Below are 24,268 nucleotides of genomic sequence, written 5' to 3' on the forward strand. Positions count from 1 at the left end.
GCATACCCTCTGTTGGGTAGACCTTCAGGGAAGGTTGAGAGAACACCTTAAAGTGGGGATGTCCAGTGTCTTCTTGGACACTTTACTTTTCAGATTAATAAATAACTGCAATAAGTCAAATATCTGTGAAAGATGAGAGGTACCCACGGGTACATGTTGTGCTGGAAGTTTTTGGATACGCTTTTAGCCTACGTCCTCAGAGGCCTCTTTCAAACCATGCTGAACTCCTGCAGAAGTCAGGTCTTCTCTGGTTGTGAAGAAAGATGTGTTATATGACAAACACCGAAAAACACAAAGTATGTAAGTAGCTATCGGCTCTCTAGATAGGTATGTTTTTGAGAAACCTTTCCTAGCATCACAAGATTTTTTTGTAGTTATTATGGTATTCTTACTCTCTTCAATATCCAAGTGTTCAGTGACTCCTACTCCATCTTTCCTTCTCCAATTTCTAAATGTTTATGCATTCCCACCCAGAGGCTTGTCCGGAGCTCTGTCACTACAGCCTTCTCTTCCACCGAGGATTCCCGGCAGCAGTATTCCTCTGCTCCACCTTATTCACAGCTCAGCTGCTGCAGTCATCTGTCTTGCTCTACAGCCCATGTTTTCCCATCACATACATTCTTTCCTTATCAAATTTAAGATTGTCTTTCACAGTTGTTATTTCCACTGCTGCTCATTCTAGCTGAGCATTTGCTACTCAAACCAAATGCTTTTTGCATTTGCTCCTTACATTTCCAGTTCTTCCTTCCACATCCACAACTCTGCTCCTCATCTTTACCCGAATATCCTCCTTTTTTGGGATAATTTTTAACAACAATATAGAGTTGACTACAGTAGGCCAGTTTTGACCTGTCATCTGGAATCCTCAATGTGTTTAAATTACACATCTCCAAAATTTAAGGCTATTGGTCTGCAGAGACAAGAACCAGCACCCTTAAATTTCAGTGCCAAGCATGTAGCTCAAACTGCAGAAATAACAGAAGTTATTTATTAATAACAGGAGTTAACAGCAGAAGGCAGTATGTTCATGGTCTCTCTAGGTGCAAATAGGCCAACTTCAAAGGTTTGCATCCCACTCTATGCCAACCTGGCTGTCAACCATGCCACCTCATTTAGTTTATCATCCAGTCAGATCTGCTAACTGAACTCATCTTGTGCTTTTTCCCAAATCTGAATCAGACCAAAGACACTAGGTAGCTTAAATACTAGGGTTTAGAGATTGAGGGGTTTTTAGCACATCTCATTTTAATTTAAATGAAGTGGGAAGCTCATACCCAAGGAGCTCAGCCAGAAGATGAAGCAGAATAGCCATGCCTGACAGAGGGACAGAGTGGCCCAGCTGGGAACATGAGGCTCCTCATGAAGAGATGTTATTTGCATGGCCTGAGGTTTCAGTCCTACACACCTCCTGTGCATGTCTGAATGGCTCTGTTGACTTATAATGCATTCAAGTGCAGGAGTTGGGGCTTTTTTTAAGCAAGTAAAAGGACAAGTGATTTGATCAAGGCCACAAATCAGCATGCCAGAGACAGGACTATTATAGCATGGTAGTAAGCCAGTCAGATGGAAAGCTTAGACTCTGGAGAGAGGAGTCACCTTTTATATATTTGAAGCGTGCCCAGCATAACAGAAGTCAGTCCTTGCTGAGGTTTCTGAGTAGCAGTTTAATACAGATAGTAAATGTCATGTAGACCAATGTGCACAAGGCTTTACATAGTTTTTTTTTAACTCTTGGGATCATAAAAACTTCAAAGTTTCAACAGAATAAGATGGGTCTACTTCTAAATGTCTAAAGCTACTTTCCTGGATCCAATCAAATGAAAACATACCCTGCTAGGAAAGGTTTCCCATATGGAAATTTTCCTTTCAGATTCTTTCATTCCTTTTATAACTGCCAGTGACAGCATAGCATTTGAGGCATAAGGAGGAAGTTATGCCGAGTAGCTCTTGTGAGAGGAAATAAAATAAAGGTGGGCAGAAGATGAAGAAAATATTGTGAGTCAACTTAAAAATTGTATGAAATCTCTTCACCTGCATTGACCCCAGAAGTTTACTAATTATGGGGATTAGCACTCTTCCTGTACATAACAATAAGTTGTCAGCTGCCGGAGAGAGATGGTGTACCCACTCAGACATTAAAGTCCAGCCTACAGATTGCTTATACGTCTAGTCATGAAATAAATGCAGCTGTCCCAACCAGCCCTGTGAAAACACTGGTCTGTCAGAAGGGAACAGGCATAAGGCCACGTCTCATACCCAAGAATGTACCTAAAACCAAACATACATACTCTCCATGAATTAAATGAGGAGCTTCATATCTGTCATATCTGATCATCTTCAAAAATTGCATCAGTTGACCTTATTAGTTTCCAGATCAGTTGTTCCCATGCTCTCTACCATTTGCTTAACAGATACAAATGTTTTGTGGAAAACTTGTATGGGGTTTGGTTCTTTCCAATCTTCTACTTTGCTTATCTCAGTGAAGGATTGACTGAGGTGGGCAAACCCTGTGTAGCCTTATCCTGTTACCAGCTGCCCAAACATCGCTTCACTTCTGAAAGACCAGGGCTCTATATTGTTTGCTGAAACTTACCCCCAAACATATCAGGAAAAAGTCTCAGTAAATGAAATTCAGCGCACATTCTCCTGTTCTGATACTCTTTTAAGTAACACTGCCTCAGGATACATTAGTTTCATTATCTCTGTGTCTATAATAAGATCCTAGTGCATGACAGCCAAAGATTGCCATTTATCCTTCCCACACTGACATGGTTCATTTTGCTTGGTGGAAAGGATATGTTATGTGAGCCACAGCCCTGTAATTCCTACTCAGCATCGCATCATGGATGTGACATTTGGCCCTGAATCCTTCCCATGAGAGAAGGGCTGTTGTACTGACTCAGAATAAATATTGCTAGCTCCTTCAGCAAATGTAAAGTTTCAGTTTTAGATTAACCGATCTACACAAAAACTTTCTTGCGGAAAAAGAAAGAACTATTTTGAAGAAAACTACATTTTTTAGTTTTCGCTGTTGAGGAACATGTTTCCGTACAAATAAGGATCAGATTGGGAAATTCCCAGTAAGCTCTTCTTAGATCTAAGACATACATTCTGCAATAGAAACAAATAATTAAGTACCAATTTATTGCTCTGTACCTGTTCTGTCTTGGTTGAAACCTTAATCTTTATGATGAAGACTGACAAATCTAGACTCAGTTTCTCCATCCTTGGTTTCCACAACAGTTATGAAGAGCACTAAATGAAAAAGAGCAAACCCAGAGTGCCTACTAGGGATATCTATTTTAAATATTACAGCACCTACAAATACATACTAAGCCCCAGCAATAATTGATTAATTAATTAATTAATCCAAAATTAACATTCTCACACATTCAGTGAAGAGATATGGACATCTCCAAAGAGACATTTAAAAGCCTACTGAGGAATTGCATAAAGGGTTCAGTAACAAATAGTAAAAAAAAGAGTATCTGCTGTTTGTCTGAGGACCTTTGGCGTTTGATTTAAGACTACTTCAATTATGTGCTTCCTCCTTGAGGGAACCCAGACCTGAAGGGCTCCTCTAAGCACTCAGCATTGGTGAAATTTAGGGAACATGAGCTAGAAGCGGGAAATCTGCTGAGTACCTGCACTTTATGATGATCCCTTACACGTACCTGTACCTTTCGTCCACAAAAAGAGCAGAAAGGAGTGGGAGAACATACTTTTAAGATGGAGCTGGTTCTTCTAATTGAAGGATTCTAAGATGTGGTTTCCTGAGATTTCAGAGGACTGTGTTTGGTGACGCAGCAGACTCCCTTCCTCCTTTCTGTGGGGTTGTGCTTCCTGAGACACACTTAGCTTAGTATCAACAACACATCACTGGGACAAACATCACCACTTTAAAATCTCTCAACTGCTTCAAGGGCACAGCACACATGAGCTATCTAACTCATCTTCACTTTTGCAGGGTATGCCTTGTCTGTCTGTGAAGGTGTGGCCACAGAAGCGACCGCTAGAACCCGGCAGGCTCCATATAATTAGCAGAGTTATTAGTGAAGCTACTCGGTGTACAGGTCTTCCAGGGACTCTGAATATCTTCTCCAGTAGGTAGTCTGTGCTGAAATCTCTTCTGAAAGTAACTTCTGTGAGTTCCCATGTCTATGGCAGAGGCAGGGCAGCCACCCTGGGGTGGCACTGCTGGTCCCACCGACAGCACTGGTCCACCCAGCGGTGCCTCATCTCACACAGGGATTCATTGGGGACACTCTGATAACGATCTACTCTTCCCTCCATGTGTTCCTTTGGTCTTTCTGCTGGGGTATCAAAATGCAAAACTGATGGTGTGCTACTGAGGAACAAGGTTTTAATTGGCATCAAGTATACGGAAGAGAGTTACGCCGAGGAACATCCCACTCACATTCCTCTCAAATGGATGTTTAAGCACCCTGTGGAAGAAGACAGGGCAACTTGCATAATTTCTGCTAGTCACCCCATCTTGGCAGACCTTATCAAAAAATTACTCCTTTTTCCTTAGGGAAGATGTGAAATAGTTGGCCAAGCTTCTCATTGTACACTGAGAAAACAAAGCATCTGTTGTAAGTTTATTTCAAAAATTTGAGTACCTTTCTGGAAAACATCTTGTAATGCCATAACTGATGCAAGATGCAATGAGAAAAAATGTTAACATCTATGGTGGGAAAGCGGGAGATATTATGACTAAACATCACCATAAGTGTAGTCACTTTTGCTGAACCTTATAGACATTGATGAGAATAATAAATATAAGGTCACACATCATCGTACCCTAAAGACACCTAAAAGCAGTCAAAAGAATCTCTCCTTAAAAATGTCTATTTATCTTGATAGAGTATAAAGGGATCCTACGGTGACTGTAATCCCTAAATGATTACCACGTAAATGTCTAAAGCAAGGTGGAGAGAAGCTCGGAATTGCAAGTAGCATTTTGACTCCCTCCCATGAGTGCGTACAACTCTGTTCTCCTTCCACCAGCTCTTTAAACACCTGGAGAAATTTCCTTTAGTCAAGTCAAAAAAGAGCCTCTCTATAGTCCTTGATCTTTGCTTAGCAGTTCATCATGAGGTAATATAAAGTATCCTGCTTTATTTGCTTGACCATTCTTGAAATCATGAAGAGATACAGCTGTGCCAGTACTTTCTTATTATATTACCCCTCAGAAGCAGGATCAGTAGGACTACATCATATACAAACCCTTCTCTCTGTGCTGCTGCCAATCATTCATTGTGTGAGGCAGGACTCACGGGCTTTTTAACAGTCAGGCTGTTTCACCTTAAAGATTTAGACTTCATATCAGCTTGTTAACATACTGTTGTAATGCGTTGGGTAAGAATCTATATAACATTGAATACTTTGTTTCAGACACCTTGATTAAAATTTGTTTGATCGTATTGATTACATTCCTAGTAAAAACTGACAGCAAGGTCGAATTACATGCAACATGTTGCGTCAGGTTGCCTGTGCAACGGAAATTACAGAAAAAAATCTGGATAACTTGCATTTTTCCCTACATAGTTTCTTAAATTTTGATTGATACTCTTTAAATGTATTTCATCTAGTCAGAACATTATACCCCACAATCCTGAGATAAACATTGCGGGCTGATCTACTCTTTCTCTCTTTCAGATTTAATTTTGATTGATAGTTTTTAAATGTATTTCATCTAGTCAGAACATTATACCTCACAATCCTGAGATAAACATTACAGGCTGATCTACTCTTTCTCTCTTTTAGAAATGCAGGAGGAGGAAGTGTACAAACAGGGATTTGGCAGGCTCCAGCCAGCTATTCTGAGCCCAGGAGAGTGGCAGCAGTGTCCATCCCTCGGAGGACTGACACCCTCACGCTCAGCTCCACTCTGGTCCCCACCGAGGCCACCAGCTGTGAGCTGAGCTCTGGCCACACGCTGGCACAAGGGGTTGTGTTACCCAGCTCCGCTCCCCGGCATCGCAGCTCCCCCTGCTCAGATCCTTTTCATATATAAGCTCTGTATTTCCCATAGTTTGACAGGCAGTTTCATGGCTATATGTAGCTTCATCTCCTCTTCCCAGCCTCCAGCAGCTCACTGCTTTCTAGCTCCAGGCTTCCTCACCCCCCTTGGTGACCCACAGCACTGTCTGTCTGTGTCCCCACTCCCTCTTGCTGTTTTTGTCCAGCCAGCAGAAAGAATGACAGCTTTACTTGTCCAGCAAGAACTAGTTCTGCTTGTCCTGGACAAGGAGATTTTCCCCATCTTTTTCTTGTCTCTGCATATAGTCAATATTTGCATAATATATTAAGTATGTGGGGAAACCTCAAAAGATTTGGTTCAATGCCTTTTGGATAAGCACCTGAAAAGCTTGGCTGTTTGTGCAAACCTAATCCAAACAATCTGATTCTTGAGTTAATGGGCTGGAAATCTTGTGAGAACAGGTTGTCTCACAGTACAAGATTTCTCGTAATTTTTGCTTCTGCTGTTGGAATGGGAGTACGGTGAAAATAACCTCTTCTGCTATTTTGACACTTCCTTTCAGGGATTCAGGACAAGGCGGGGAAGAAAGTTACCCAGACTTTTCTCGTACTTACAAAAGTATCCCTCAGCTTAAACTGATGTTTCAGCTGAGAACTCAGGATGGGAGATTATGCCACCCAAGCCAATTCAGCTGTTCTTTTACAGCAGCGTTCACCCACTATATTGATATGCATCAGGTATTGGTAAAATAATACACTACATACTCTGACTGACTGGCTAATAGGAATCTGTCAAACTATGAATGCTATAACAGTCACATAATAATAACACAGCACTACAGAAGGTAATAAATTATATACTTGCCACCATCCTTCATGTATTCTATATGGATCATGGAGTTATGGTTATTGGTTGCAGTGTGTATTACCAGGTCCCAGGGTCACCGGAACAGAGTTAAATGATGTAAGGGAGTAAGTAAAATGATGATCTATGTTCGAAAACAGCACTAGCCTTGGTATCTATTTACCTCATGCAGTATGTTTATATACTGAGTGTGAATAATCAGGTTCCCTGAAAAAGGAGAGAAAATTGACAATGCCAGGGGCAGAACGGTGCTTTCCATTTATCAAGAATTTTGGATTGAAAACCTTATTTATTTTCGTAGGTGCTGCAGGTTGTGGGGGATCACTCAGAGTTGGCAAAGTTTCTCTCACGGATCTATAAGACTCTGTACCCAGTAGGGTATTTATTTTCCTCACCAAAGTTCAGCTGCAGCCGTCGTGTGGAAAGAAAACATTTCAGTAGCTGCTGTGTGCCGCTCTCCGATAACAACGGAGCCCGAGACCAAAGGCCACAATAATCCTAGCTTATTGTTACTGCTACTGCTCCTACTTGAGCAAAAGGAGCAATTTCTCTCCATTTAGGCAGTGCAGTATTTGTGCTTTAGTTTGAAGTATCATCCACTTACATTTTATTCATGAATCCTTTCAACTACATTCCGTCTCCACTCTTCAGTGTATTGCATATCCAAAGATTCGGTAGACCTCAAAGACAATGCTGATATATCATAACTTACGCTCAAGGGAAGCACGAGGGCGGAATAAATAGTGGCTCTGTACAATCAGAGACTGTTTCCAGATTCACCAGGGAAGCCAGTTCTGGATAGGGAAAAACAAACATAATTACACAAAATTGTATTGCTAAAAAATCCCAATTACATAAATCAATGCTATTTCACACTGTACATGGATTTATAGACTATTTAGGGTTGACTGATACAGCTATCAGCCACGTACCGTCAGCAAGTTCTGTATCTCTCGGTGTCAGCAAGAAAATAAAAAAAATAAGGGGGAGGGTGTTACTTTTACATCTGAGATGAAATTGTGTTGTATTTTTAAAGCAGATGCCATCTCAAGAAAAATTATGCTTAGACAGGAGTTTGCATATAAATAATTTTCTACTGGGCAATCTATCGTTGTTTGGTGGTTTGTTGTTTTTTTTTTTTTAAGTATCTGTATAAACCCAAAGATTTCTAAGAGCAGCTATAAACTGGGGGAGAAAAAGTGGAAATGGCCCAGAGCCCAAGGACCCCAATTTAAAGGATCCCTAACTCCAGATCTGGTTTGCTCTTTTACCTGTTTAGGTAGCAGATAAACTCGTTAAAGTTATCTTCTCTGTCTCCTCCGCCCCCAGCTCCTGCCCAACATATACATTATGTCCAATTATGCCTCTGGAAACCATCATCGAGGCTAGCTGAGAATAACTGGACTAACTGGAAGACGGCGTCCATTCTTTTCCTAGGCATTCAGCTTGTCACATATTTATTGCACTGTGTGCCTTTAACCCTTTCCCTTTCTGCCCGGCTGTGTGTAACGCTAGACACATGTCTGTACTGAATCCTGACCCCACTCATTTGTGCCCTCCCCCTGAAAACAATGAGGTGCTCAGGTGTAATTGAAGAGAATTTGAACAATAATCCCAGCTTTCTCCCGAAAATGAACAGTACTGCATGAAAGGTAATATACCCCTATTTTGCTGAGTGCAGGGCTCTGAAAGGTCACACTAGTAGGGAGACTTTGAATTGTTTGGAAAATAGCCAATTTGATTACAATGGGCAATTCTGAGCTTACAGTTTGCTTGTGTCTATCCTGCCTAAAGTGGCATCATTTGTAATAACAACTGTATTGCAGAAGCACTGTGGAAGAAACCACAAGCCCTATTTTTATTCTGCTGAAGAATCAGGAAGGAGACTTAAATTATCAAAAACAAGATACAACCTATTCAACGTTGTCTAAAATGCAAACATTCAAAGCAAGTTCAGAAGCATTAAATTAATATTAACACATACCTGCTGAACAGTCACAATTAACAGCAGTTTGAGGGTGAAATGAACATTAAAAGCTACTGTCGAGTTTTGAAGGATCATTTTCATTTTTACAAATAAAAAATTCAAAACAAAGAGAACCCAAGGGATTTCTTTACTCTCATCTCCTAGGTCTAAATCCCAGCACTCTGGAATTTGCCATGTGCTTTCCTGTTAACCCAGGTGATTGCCTCCAGTGGCTATTGTGACCAATTCCAAATCAGCGCCTCAGGTGATTCACAAGTCCTCCTTGTCTTCTTGCAAGAAATGGTGGGATTCAAAAATCTCAGTTCCTCATGAATAGACCCAGCCATTTGGTCAATCTATATTTCAAGATTTTTTCTACATTTGCCTAGGGTTTACAGTCATCTGGTAAGTCTAACACACATCCACCTGGGGTACACATGCTCAGCAGGTCTGATATCTTGCAGAAATACGGTAGCCCTAATTATAGGTTCTTGGAGATGGGTTGCTTACAGATTGAAGCTCCCACTCCATTTCCTGCATATTTATAAGATTAATGAATAACCATAGGTAGTGAACTGCAGTGGACTTGCAAATAACCTGAGTCAATTTAGAGGTGATCACATCAACCTGTTCTAAATCCCCTTGTTTCATTTAGTCACACTGGCAAGCTACACTGAAATCAGAGCTACTCTCTCCAATGGCCTGGTGTGATGGTGGCATAATTCACTAATAAAGTATTAGCAAGTCATTCCTTGATGGTAATCAACTGTTTCTAGCTAAACAGTAGGGTTGAGTGTTCAGTTTTAATAGCAAGGGGCAGAAACCAAACCAAATCAAACAAACAAACCACAAGTATCTACTATCTCTAGAAGCTTCTTCAGGTTTCTACTCCCTGAGGAGCTTTCTTGAAGTTTTTCAGATGGTCAGTCAGGAGAAGTCAATCCAATTTCTGTCAGGGGAAAAAAAAAAAAAAACAACCAGCCTTTTTGCCTCTCGTGAGATTTTCACCAATTCGAACACGGACATTGTTATCAAGGTCACCCATCTCTCGCTCGGGGCTCAGGGAAAAAGTGTTCAGTTTTAATAGCAAGGGGCAGAAACCAAACCAAATCAAACAAACAAACCACAAGTATCTACTATCTCTAGAAGCTTCTTCAGGTTTCTACTCCCTGAGGAGCTTTCTTGAAGTTTTTCAGATGGTCAGTCAGGAGAAGTCAATCCAATTTCTGTCAGGGGAAAAAAAAAAAAAAACAACAAACCAAAATCTCTTCCCTCAGCTTGGAAAAGTGTGAAGGACTAACTAAAGATAAGAAAAACTACTGTTACAGTTCAGGAAAATAAAACCTAATATTTTTTAGTACCTGAATTATATAGGTATTTTCACCAAAACCCCAAACCTTGACAAAGATTGCTCTTCACTCCAGCTTTCTGGTACCCAAGCATATTTTCTTAGTTTCTTTTTTTTTTTTCTGCTACAGATGTCTTTGATGCTTTTCTTGAAATATTCTCCTACCTTAATTTCCAATGACACTAAGACAATAAAGAGTAATGTGAAGAATTTCCACCCAATGTTAAGGATTAATGGTCTAGTTTTCAATTTTCAGTTCATTAAGAACTCCTTCCAAAATAATCCATTTTGTGATGGTCTGGAGGCTTTGGTCTAGTAAAAGGCAAGGGATTTAAAGACAGGTTTTCATATGAGCCTTTTAAAGACTGCCAGAAATAGGCAAAATAAAAAAAAATAATATACAAAATAGTCACAAATGGAAAGCAAACTGGGCTACAGTTTTTCAGACTCTTTCAAATACCATGGAAAATTTTAATGCTTATTTCCAGCATTTGTCCTTTTATTTGCTACTGAAAACTGTAAGCTAAACATCACGCAGTTCTTCACAAAGGAGCTCAGGGGGGGAAAGAAACAAGAAACAAATTATATATCTTTAGTCAGGTTACTGAGTTTCTCTCTGTCACAAAGAGATGTAGAGAAATTTGCTTATTTGTAAGCTGAGAGAGATATCAAGACATTATTAGAAAGCAAGGGTAGGCAGCAGATAGTTTTCATATCCATAAAGATTTGATATTTCAATTATTTTTCCAGCCTCAAAAATGAAATCTCATAGAATCAGAGAACAGTGTAGATTGCAAAGAACTTCTTCTTGCAAAATGAAACAGCCAAAAAAATGGGATTTGTTCAACTGAAATGTTTCATTTGACCTAGTTTCTCTTTTCTATGTAAATTAAATTAAATTTTAAAAGAAAAAGTGGTTTCTGACTGAAAAAATTAAATGTTTATCACTTTTGTAAACAGTAAAGCGGATATTTCTTATTGCACGTGTGATTTATTAACAAATAATTCACTGAAATGAAACAGCTCATTTTCTGAAATTCTTTTAGCAAATCAGCATTTTTCATTGAAATAGATAATGAAGAATTCCTATTCAAGCACACTGAAGAATGCCCCTTTGCAGATGAGTTTTATCACCTATAATTTGTCTTCAGGCTTGGTTTATGAAGCCCTTCTACCTTGCCTTTTCACCTGTCTAAGATATTATTGGAGCTTATGGAAATCTTTCTTGACTGTCTTTCAAATAGTTAATCACGCAAACACATCAGGAGACTATTCTTTCCTACAAGTTACTTTTTTGAAATATTGCAAGAAGTAATGGGAAATCTCCTAATTGCAGGAGTGACGTCTTATCCTCTGAATATATATTTGTGTAGCTAAAAAAAAGAAGCCCAAATTCCACCATCAGCTCACTAGAACTATTATCCCTGCTGAACTGCTCCCGTATAAATGTCAAGTGGTATCACAGTTCATCTGTTCTCTCACTCACCCACAGTACATAGTATTTCTAAGGCAGAAAACACTGCATTTTCTACCTTAAATAATAGAAAGAAGAGAAGAAGAATAAAACCAGCCTCTTTTTCTTCTTTTTTGTAAGTAACCTTGAATGAGAAGTGTGCAGCTTACACCTGTGCATCTCATCAAGAATATGTGTCATTTCTCTAAATAAGCATCATATATCTCAATAGTAGGGTCAGTTACCCACCCCTATCCCTTCACAGTAGCTGATCTATCAAGTTGAATCACAGGCTTTTTGATGTAAGTGTCAATGTAGATCTGACATTAAAAAAATAACCCACCATGGGGCAGAAAAACAGTAAACAGTGCAGAAAAAAATTTAACTCCTTAAGATCTCAAGTCACTAAAATCCAGAGATGGTCTTACACAGTTTATAGGCTAATGCAGAGTGCATTTTAGTTCAATTATTTTGAATGCACTGAGAGTTTTACATTAAGTCATCCTCCCTTTCTTTTTCAGGCCTCTTGAACTAAATGTTGCCTCTCCTTTCTTGGTCTTCTTCGAGGACTTTAGTGCTACAGCTTCCATATAATCTCTTTCTCTATGACTGATGCCATTCCCTGCAACAGCCACCTTTTTCTCAAAATTAAATAAACACATTAAGCCTTTAAAAACACCAACATCTGCTAAAACAGAGAAGGATTGTAGAATTGGTAAGACTTAAACTAGTATTTAACCTTAACAGGGGATTTTCTGGTAGTTTTCCCACAAGTTCAATGTTGAAATTTTTAATGGGAAAAAATGTACAAGTTTCAAGCAGCATGGGACTTTTAGTCAAAGCAAGAGAGATGGAGAGCAAAGCTTCCTCCTCCTATAAGCCAGTGAGACTGAGGTCCTTATTCAGATCCAGGCATCTTGGTCTTTACATGCTGTGTGGTGGGACACCCTAAGCAGGAAGAGGTTCCCAGGTGCATCTCTCTTAAGTGCTTTCTAGGGGAGCATCTTGAGGACCAGGCACTATTTCCAAAGACTATGTCTATGTGTAGCATCTCAGATTTTTGTTTCAAAATATTTTTACGTCATCCCAGTACAAAAGGAGGTGGAGGGAAGTACATGCTCTTGAAAATTTTGAAGAAATCTTTTCTTGGTCATATTTAGTAATGTATCCCTGCTCTAGGAAGCTCCTCCTCTTGTGCAGTTAAGCCCCAGTCTGGCTTCCTTCAAAGTCGGCACCTTCCTACTGACAACAGCTAAAGAAGAGCATTGCACTGCAGAGCTGTGCCAAGCAGCAGTCTTACTTTAATAAATGGCATATAAAATGCTACTGGCTTGGCAACAGAGGTATGACAACACTCAGTTCATCTCTCAGTTATAGGGTATCGCCCTACTCAGGAAGATGACTCAGAAAGTTGTGTGCATATAAAAGGCACACTAATAGAACAAAAATAAGATTATTATTTATTTCAGCCTGAAAAGACTTAGTCTAGAAAAAACATTTTCTCCGCAAAAAATATGTTCAGTTTGCAGGTCTCCCAACAAAACCCTTATACCATGGGCTCCACAGGAGGGGCTTACTTTGTCCACCAGCTTGTAAATGAAGTCAGATGTGATGGACGGTGCAGCCACAAAGAGTCCTGCAATAGGGGAACATGGAAAGAAAGGGATCCTGAGACCAGGTACAGCAAAGGGGCACATGTTATGCCTCCTTGACATTTTCCTTTAGATTAAGAGTAAGTGTTTCACTGTTCTCAACAATGCTTATGTCCTAAATGTTAACAATCTCTGTAAAAATAATGCAGAGCTAAGTGACGAGGTACAGACCTACAAGGGGAAATGCATTAGCTTGAGATGCCAGGCCTTCAACGGAGGGTGGATTTTCTGGCTCAGGCCCCAGGTTTCTGCAGTCTGCAAGGATGGCTCTGGAGAACGCCCTCTGGTCTCACCATCCTGCTGGTTTTCCCTGCAGGCTCCTCCATTTCAGAAAGGTGTTCTTTGGGAAGCAGACATTCGTAGCACGCTTGTTTCCAATTTATTAATTAGAACTAAATAACTGGGCAAAAGTGTAATATGCATATAAACAAACACAATTAGAATAAAGTGTGGAAGTAGCAAATTCATCTAATGATCAGGTTGATTAAATTACTTCATATAAACCAACAATTCCTTATAAGCACTGTGTAATGGTTGAGGAAGGCTGCAGTCTTGTTTAGCTCTCAGCCTGGAAAATAACAGGGCTTTTATCAACTCGCAGTGCCAAGTGACATATTTAAGTTCCAGCCAAATAGCTGGTACAGGGAGTGTCAATCGCTCCCAGGCTGAAACCAGTGTTGAGACTGTGGCTCTGCTGCCAGCTCCGAGAGCTTGTGCAGATTATTGGTTATCTAATGCCAGCCAACCTTTTCCCTCACTGCCCTTTCCCCCTCAAAACTCCCAACAATGGATAACTGTGGATTACATTGGAGATATTTCAATATTTCAACATGACACAGCTTCTTAAATTTAATATTCAGAAGATAAATTCAATGAAATAGTATGATTTATCATGATTCAGCTGTAGCTAGCTATTGCAAAAATCATTCTTTACTCACTGTGCTCTGGGGATTCTTGCTCCACACATACGCCAGACAGCAGCTTGCATTAAAAAACATGCAAGAACATAGAAACAAAGGTAATCCTACTTACAAAAAACAAACAGGTGCCAAAGTAGAGACATGAAATCTGAGAGAAAGGTTAAGCAAAAAAAAAAAAAAAATATATATATATACACACACTCCTTTTTTCACTTTAAAAAACACAGTTTGGGAGCTTCCTTCTAACATGCAGGAATATCTGCCTCGTGACAGAAACAGCCATGGGATATTTGCTTCGTGTTTGGGTTCTTTGGCTGTTTGCTTCTTTTCAGGTTAACAGCAATTTGTTATTTTCAAAATGCTTCCCCTACTGAAACTGGGATTTCAGCTGCTGTGCAGTGTAGAATTTCTGAAAGTGTAAACCACACAGGAGACTGACACAGCCACGCATAAGAGAGCAGAATCCAGTGGTGTCCTCCGCATACTCCTGAGAACTGCGCAAAATTTAGTTCCCTTAAACTCCCCAGTAGCTAAAAGATGAGTTTATATGAAATAATTAGTGATATCCCATTTAACATGAACCTTGGAATCCAGAAGACAGTTCTAGACTCTTGGCAAATCAGGCTAGATTAATTTATTTGAATTGGTGCCTAAGATGTTCAGATCACAACATCTTTGGATTTTTGTTGGGCAGCTTTTTCCCCCTCAGACTGACAGAGGCCACAGTACGTGCAGTTCATCATTTCAAGGCATAAGAATTAGTCTCTGACTAATTGGAAGATTTGCCTGTTATTTAAATGAAACTTCTTTGCAGTTTCATCATCTGTGTGGAATCCAGGAAGGCATCAGACTATCCCATCAATTTAGTTAGAAAAGAATAAATGAATAAATAGGCTGACAATTTTCTCCCCTGGGACTCACACTGTCACTACATTGTTTCTCTATTATTAATTACCTATGTAAAAATAATTCGGTGTACAGCAGTATGCACACTAGGCTGTAAATGACTGGATCAGGTGCCTTTCTGTTTGTCTTTCTGTGTGCATTTGAATCTCTGTGTCAGCAAGCGATGCTCAATGGTGCATTCGCTCTGAGGGAAAAAAGGGAAAATCAAGCTGCAGACATCAAAGGGTTACAGCCCACGTTATTCAGATGCGTACAGTAATAGGTTGAGTTCTTTTATATTTTGTATGAAAGACTCATTTACAACTGCTGCTCTGCTTCTGAGGTTTGGATTCAGACTGTCTTGCAAGCAGTTTCTGTGCAAGGCTGAGATGTAATATGCTAGCAGATGTCACTGACAGGTCAAGGAGTCCTTCAGATGCTGGAAGCCCACAGGGCCCCTAATGAAAAGGGGCAGAAGAGAAGCCAAACACATTTCTTTATGTCAGAGCCTTTATAAGTGTTTTCTTCACATACAGAATTCTTGACACAATTCAGTGGAGAAAAAAAAGTTGAGAATCTGTTTATTTTCAATAAGTCAATACTCTAGATTTATTTCACTTAACTCATAGGAGAGGGAGGGAAGGAAGAGCATGGTGTGGGGGATCAGGACTTTCCTCTTATTAAACTTCAGATTTTTGTCCACCACTCACCTGAGTGCATCTACATCCATTGCACCATCAAGTCTACCCCCAATAAATATATTTCTTATGTATAATCTGAATAGGTTTTTTATATTCATTCAAATGCCACATTTCACTTGTGTCTTACAGACTTCACCACGTGCCTTTTATCTCCACTGCTGCAGTATTATTAATCCTTTAAAACTTGCAAAAACTACGTCAAAGCAGAAATTCAGTCTTCTCAGTCCTACATCCCAAAGGGGTCTCATAATTTCAGCCCCAGTCCTGTGAAATTTCAAAGCTGCTTCACTGATTCTTCCAGGAAACAATTCCTTCACAGCTGAAATTTTCAAAAGGGTTCAGACATCCAGCCTCTCCAAAAATGCTACCAATAATCCAACAGAAACACTTTGAGTATTCTCATGAGGATGAGATAGGTTATTTTTTCTTATAGCCCTCTCCTGTATTCTCTAGAAGAATGGTGCCATCTTTAAAGCACTCTTCAGACAAAGATGTGGCTTTGGGGGATGCAGCAGTAAAAATTTGTGTTCCCATTGGGCTTTTTGTATAGCACAGTGCACTTTTCAGCATCTTGTATATTATCTGCTCCCTGCATAAAGGAATTCTAAACCAAATTCCTTGCGGGAACGCCCTCCATGTAATGCAAAACTTTAATTTGTGCCCTCTGCTTCTTGTATTTGACACAAATTCAAATTGTCTGGTATCAACTATTCTTTCTATTCCCTCAAGAACTTCATGGAGGAAAATGATCTCACCTCTCGGTCTCCTCTTTCACTGAGTACAGCCCTAATTTCTTTGGTTTATTTGGGACAACTAGTACCTGCCAACCCCTGAATTATTCTGCTTGCTCTTGCTATAACTTTGTCTATCACTGTAATAATTCTTTAAAATCAGGTGATCAGAAATAAGGATGAAATACAAGTATGGTCTTTGCAGTACTAACGGGGGATAATTTCTTGGTACTTAAATCCACTATTTATGTACAATTTATAAAGATCTCTGTAAATTTCTAGACATCAATGCACCTGTTTTAATCCTTCTGCTTCAGATTTCTTCTGCTATTCATGAACTACATTTGCCTGAATTGCATTTCTGCATAATATGATTTTTCAGAGTCTGGTCCTGTTTTGTCCAGCTCCTCGCTACTTTATTTTTATCTAGGTCATTCATCTTCTCATACACATATGTAGCTTCTTTGTGCTGGCAGTGCTCCCTGTTTCTGCATTATCTGCAAATATTTTTGCTTTATAGTATTTTCATCTTCTTCAGACTTCAGACAAATAGCATGAATAAGAAGAACAAATCTAGTCCAGTTCTCATCCATGTAATTTTCTGTTTCTCCATTCAGGTCACACCAAAGCAGTATGTTCTCTCTGTTGTCTATATTGAGGCCACCCCTTAATCCACTCAAACACGTGACCCCCTGTGCCATACAGCTGACCCACACACATTAGAATTTTGTGTTTGTTGCTGTCGCAAAAGCATCATGAAACCTGTGTAAAGTATATCTCTCACTTCCTCTTGCCAGTTCTTTGTGCTCTTGCCTTAAAATAAAAATATTATCATCTTATTAAGACAGGATCATCTCTCTGTTAATCCACATGCATCCCAATTGATCAAATAATATCTCAGTAAGGGCCCCTCAATCCTCCTTCTGATGAGTTTTAATAGCGCTTTCTCCACCAGTGCTAGCCATATTGTCATCTCCTTCTTTCTACAATCTCTGACATGGCAAAGCAATGGCTCAGCACTGAGCAATCTGTGGTACATGAATACCTCTTCTCAAAACAACACAGCGTGAGAATTTCAGAAATATTCAGAACAATGGCTCAACGATAAGAGATCCACGGTACACATTACATGAATACTACTTTTCAAAATGGCACAGCGGGAGGATTTCAGAAACACTTAGCTCCTCCTGCTCCTTGAGGATCAGTACAACATACCCTGTTGACAAAGAAAATCAGCCAAGAATAGTTTCATGTAAAGGAACTCTGAATTTTTGACAGGTCCTTTTGCACATGCACACCACTGAAGCTTCCAGCCCACTCAAAAATCCCTAATCATAAAACCCTATAAAAAACCCCTTCCAAAGTTTGTTAATTTTCTTATTTTCCATGCTGGAGCATGATCTCAAAGTACTTCTTATATGAGGATACTTAGAAATGGTGAGGGATATGAGAAACAAAGGCATGCAAAAAAGGTCAAAGCCCAAAACCTCCCAACCTCCTTTTTGTTGCGGCAACAAAAAAAAAACGGAAGTATTTGCCACTCAAAAATCCCTAATCATAAAACCCTATAAAAAACCCCTTCCAAAGTTTGTTAATTTTCTTATTTTCCATGCTGGAGCATGATCTCAAAGTACTTCTTATATGAGGATACTTAGAAATGGTGAGGGATATGAGAAACAAAGGCATGCAAAAAAGGTCAAAGCCCAAAACCTCCCAACCTCCTTTTTGTTGCGGCAACAAAAAAAAAGCCCTGGTGATGCTCTCCTGGTCTTGTGAGACTGCTCATCCACCACATTGGCAGCCTTACCCAGGAGAGGCCCCACAGTCCTGGGCAGAGCAGAGTTTGTCACAAGTTGTGTCAGAGTGCGTGGAGTCACAGGCAATTTCTGCTGTGCCCTTCTGCCCAGGAAACCTGTGCACATCTCCAAATATGTAGGGCTGCCATCCATAAATGTGAGGGAGGATGAGCCATTGTCCATCCTGGTGTAACTGTTGGGGAAGCAGATTCCACCTCTGGGTGAGTTGAGCCCATTCACTTTGATCCCTGGGAGGAGGCATTTGAGGCATCTGATAAATACAAAAAACGCCTTCATTTGTTGGAAGAAATGTTAGTGATAATGAGTTTCTACTCTCAGTTGCAACACCCGTATTCTCTTTGCACGCCCAGTATTTCCCTCCAGTCTGTTGAAAAACATATCTGGTTTGCAATAGCTTGTAGTCAACACTCTTTAAGTGTGACTCTTATTCAGCACAATACTGCCTTGATTGGCCTGCTCTTGTTTGGTATCTTCTCTTCTTTTGCTGTGCTGATCTCCAGGAGAGAGGAAAGTTGGGGGAAAAAAAAAGAAAAAAAGAAGGGAAAAAAAAGAAAAAAAAGAAAAAAAAAAGAAGAAAAAAAAAAGACAAAAAAAGGAGGGAAAAGAAGGCAGAAGGCACCAGAGTAGGGTAACAACCCCCAGGATACATTCAGGATAAGCAACTGCACAACACATTCTGATTAAAACTCCCCTAAGAATATTGTGTAAAGTCATTAATTTGGAGAACTTCACAATGTTTACGAGGCTGGGGTCCCATATCTGAAACACACCCCTGCTTTTATCTGTCACAGGGTTTTTCGCCTCTGACTATTTCTTTCTCTGTGTAGGTTTTATATTTTCCTAGCACTAATAGCAGCAATGTCTGCACAGCTGTATTTAAAGTTGTATCAAAGACATCCAATAATGAGAGCGCACTTACAGGGAATTTCAAAGTCATCTGTAAAATATAATTTAGGGCTGAAACTCAGCAAGCAAAATCTCATCCCAGAAGCAAATTCTTTTGTAACATTAAGGGGACTGGGGGCGAGGGGGGAGAGGGAAGAGAGAAAATTACTGCGAAGGTGAACAAAAAAGTGCTTTGTGGGGAAGTGAAGAGACTGCCTTCAAAGAGCTTAGAATCCCAAATATTGAAGAGAGTATGTGTGTAGACTGAAATGCGACAGACATTTTTCCCTTTGAAAGTCGGTTCCTGCTTAAGTTCACGTTGAGTGTCAAGTGTTTGCCCTTCAAATGAGGCTGAGTACTTATTTTCGAAGGCCTGCTCTTCACCCCAAGCGCTGACTTTTGCTCATAATTAGCTAATTGTGTGCAAACTCCCATCCATTAAACAAACCCACGAGTGGGCTCCAAGCAGAGACTCATATCTTAGTTTTCTCACTTCCCACCACTTTTGGAATACCCCTGTGTGAGGCTAGAGTATCTGATTTATGGAGGGGTTCTGATCAAGAAGCTCATGCTGGACCAGTGCGAACAATTAAGAAATGTGAATCTCTTCTCACTATCAGTTCTGAGGGGGAAAAAATGAAAGGCTCTGCAATTCTTCTCTCTAGATTCCTTCTGATGTTTCAAAGCAAGACTGATGACACAGTACTGCATGCACCAAAATATGACCCTAACAAAACCACAGTAATTACCCTGAGCCTGTAGGTTGCTTCCCTTACTTTTAAAGCCGCCGTTTGTCTTGGAGAAACAGACCAAAGAGTGTCAACCAGAATAACATTAAGCAGAAATGGAAATGTGAAGCAGAAGCACCCAGCAAAGCCACACCAAAGCCACTCTAGGACACAGATGAACAGATAACTACTGAGGGCTCTTACACTTTCCATGAGGGATTGACTGGGAAAAGGGAAGGCAGCAATGCTGGATCAGTCAACAGCAGCAGCAGATGGCTATATGGTGTTGGCCAAGAAGTCAACTTCCCACATAGAGTGGTGTGTGGGAGCAGGCCTTCAGCAGGAGGTCCTCTGCTGGCAGTGGGGCAGCAGGGAGGCAGATGGCTTTGCACAGCCTTGCCCATGGCAGGAGCACAGGAACAGCCCTACCTGTGTTCGCCTGAGAGCAACACTTGCTGTAATTTAGCAGAGTGATGATTTCTCCACCCTTTGCTCCCTGCAAGTGCCAGGCATATTGTTACAGCTGTTCCACACACGGAGGCAAAACAGGGAGAAGGCTGATTTCTCAAAGACAATCTTTTTCCCCCATCCAAGAAAAAAACCAACAGTAATCCATTGGATGGACTTCCCATCCATATCGGCAAACGGAGGGCAAACCCCCGGCTGTGGGACCATCCCAGCCATCTCAAATGCACATCAGTGCACTCTCCAGTTCATAGAATCATAGAATCGTTCAGGTTGGAAGAGACCCTTGGGATCATCGAGTCCACCCATCTCCCCTACTCTACAAAGTCCTCCCCTACCCCATATCCCTCAGTACCGCATCTAAACGTCCCTTAAACACATCCAGGGACGGTGACTCAACCATCTCCCTGGGCAGCCTATTCCAGTGTCTGACCTCTCTTTATGTGAAAAATTCCTTCCTAATGTTCAGTCTAAACCTACCCTGTTGGAGCTTGAAGCCGTTCCCTCTTGTTCTGTCGTTAATTCCCTGTGAGAAGAGACCAGCACCAACCTCTCTACAGTGTCCTTTCAAGTAGTTGGAGAGAGTGATGAGGTCTCCCCTCAGCCTCCTCTTCCTCATACTAAACAGTTCTAGCTCCCTCAACCGTTCTTCATATGATTTGTCTTCCAGGCCCTTCACCAGCTCCATTGCCCTCCTCTGCACTCGCTCCAGCACCTCGATATCTCTCTTGTATTGAGGTGCCCAAAACTGGACACAATACTTGAGGTGTGGCCTCACCAGTGCCAAGTACAGGGGCATAATCACCTCCCTACTTCTGCTGGTCATGGTATTTCTAATACAATTCATGATTCGTGCAAGGTCCCATCGCTGCGATGGATGGCAGCACCCATGGCTCCTGGCAGCGACCACCCCGCGGTGAGCTGAGTCAGGCAGCAGGCAAGCCCTGCCCCTTCCCCACGGAGCTGCACTCCCCAGCAGCTGCCAAAACCCTTTCCGCATGCAGGGAATTGAGTTTCACAGACGCCTGTGAGTTCAGTACTGCATCTATTCTGAGAAATTGATTCTATCCAGGCCGCGGAGAGCAAGGCGAAAAACATGCCAGGAGATCTGCCCAAGGTCACATCACTAATCTATTGGAGAGCTTGGAATGAAGGAGAGATAGAGCTGCTGGCTCCTACTTCTTTGATTAATAACCAAACCAACATGTCCCCTCTTACGCCCTGGTCTAAATCCAATTTAATTAAACCAGCTTTGGGTGTGAACATTATTAAATCAGTTGAAACTTGGCTAATATCAGATTAACTTGCACCTGCAAATGTGGAGCCACCAGTCAAACTGCCATAACCTGTTTTTAAACAAAAATACACGAATCCCCACAGTGGTCCCACCAGCCCAGCTGGTTTGGTGTAGAATCACACCTCTGTAGACTAACACTTTGGCTTTGCTAGGAAAAGCTGTGCAGAGCACATGGGAAGGGGAGAAAAAACAAGCCAGACTATGTCTTGCGACAGGGCACTAATACAAAAGGATGTAACTGGCAGCTGAAGATCCTCTGAATTTTCAGTTGAAAGAGTTATCTCAGCAAAATACATAATATTGAAGCTGTAATTATTAGGAATTGGGATTATCTATTCAAACAGTTGAGTAGCCTAGGGAAGTAAGCCGTGGAGGGAGACACAGCGTCTCTAATTAAACCAGCTGACCTAGTTGGGAAAAACAGACAAACTATGGCTCTCATATGCCCTTCTTTGGATCCGAAATGAAAGCCACAGATTTCAAGCTAAGAGAGCAGGCTGGGAACAATTGCTCTGAGTGTTCGACCTTCTGCAAAGCTACTCAGCAAAGTCATGTCTTGCATGTGACACTGAGTGTGTAAATACAGTTATCTGAATCTCACTGTACCTCTGTGTTTCCTTCATTTTACATTGCGTAAAGCACAAAAAATGCAACAAAGCTCCTTCTTACTGGTCTTGAACATCACTATTTCATGGTAGCTGCTTGGTCTTGACCATCATCACTTAAACCTATTAGGTCAATGTTTCCTGGCTACACTGATGTGCCTTGTGGGTTAATTACAAAGGAAGAAGTGACTGCTTTAAAGAGAAGTTCCTGAGAGGAATCCAGTGGTGAAAGGAGCCTGGCTCATAGAAGCTCTTGAAAGGAAATACCAGGTGCCAAGTGCTTTGGTCTAGAGGCTCTATTTTCCTGGCTGTGGGCAAAACATAGGAGTGCAGCCAAGAGGAGAGTCACATTAGTGCTCAGCATCATTCTTTGCTCACTCTTTTACTCTGAAGATCCTTGTGGGTGGAAATTAGAGATAGATATTGCCAGAATTAGCAGCGAAAAAAAGTCTGGTCTTGCCATCAGAGGTTCATTAGCATACAAAACGTCTCTATAAGAAAGAATTGTGTCAGTCGCTGATGCTGTGCTCCATTGTCTTCAGTGTTGCTGTGCTCAGGCAGAACAGTTCACCCACCCTTACTCTGAGATAATTCACACTCAGATTACTGCAATGTTATGGAAGGAGAGAACACAGAGTGAGGGGCTGTGTAGGAAGAAAGTGCTAAAACTCTATGCAAATTACACTTTACAAGCGTGAAAAACAACTAGATGGAAGCAAAAATCAAGATAAATAGGGGGAGGAGAATGGTTAATTACCTTGCACTTTGCAAGGACTGTGTTAGCTTCAGATAGGCTCCCCTCAGTGTGGGATAGATAATTCCCAACAATATCACCACAGTGCTCTCAGAAAGATAACGCTGAAAAGGCAAACCAATTTTAAGGAAAACAATGTTATTTAAAAAGACAGAGATTTCACTGTATGGTCATTTTGAAGTGGGCAAATTAACAATTAAAAAGGCTCTCATGTACCATAATCTCTGATTGTTCTATTTTAATAGCTATCTCAGTACAGAAGACTCTCTTCAGTAACTAGAGATCTAATTTCTGTTAATTTTGTGTAACTCTAACGGAGCCACTAATGTTCATTTGTAACTTGCCCCACACCCTCTCCCCTGTCATTGCTTCTTCTAGGAATATATCTCTTGAAAGCATGATGATTATCAGCAGAATTTCTGTAGTAACTGCAAGCTTTTTCTGTCCAAACCAGAACTGCTGACAGGCTAGGAAGTGGCCAGGAGAATGCATAACAAATGTGACATCAGGAAACCAGCCCCTTTTCCCAACTGCACTCCACAGCGTTTCACCATCTGGAAGCACTGTGAAAGATGAAAACGTTCACAGAAACCTACACCCTGACATCAGAGCTCACGAGGACAAATTTCAGCTTCTGTGACTCCCCAGCACAGTGTAATATGAGGGCCTTTCTGCCTGTAAGACATGCATTTTAATAAAAATCCTTTATCTGCTTACACACTGCTTAGCCTAAGAGAAACTGAGAGAAGACAACAGACCTTTGCAGGTGTTAGCCGCTTCACTAGACTTGTGGGAGTCCGGACCAAAGTATTTACTCATGGTCACACACAAAACGTGTGGTGGAACGAGAAATGGAATATCTCTTGCCAGAAGAGAAAATTAATGTATTAACATTAACACATCCTTCTTTTCTAAAGGTGATACCGATTACCCCAAACCTTCCAGGGAGTAGCACAATAATTATGGCAGCAGAGAACTGGGAACATGCCCTTGCTTTGCAGCAAAAGCAAGATAGGTATTTAAGAGTTAAAGATGGGTATTTTTTAGGAGTTAAAAGAAGGGGGGGAGGGGGAAAATCACAGTATCTTAAAATAAAGAAATCTACAGATACATACACCTACACAGAGTAGAGTACATCTACTTGACCACGAGCAGCAGAACCAACACCAAAGTGTCTGTTTTAAAACCAATGGAAAAGGGAAAGGTGAGAG

This window comes from Calidris pugnax, unplaced genomic scaffold (genome assembly GCF_001431845.1).
Source record: "Calidris pugnax isolate Ruff unplaced genomic scaffold, ASM143184v1 scaffold24, whole genome shotgun sequence".
NCBI lineage: Eukaryota > Metazoa > Chordata > Aves > Charadriiformes > Scolopacidae > Calidris > Calidris pugnax.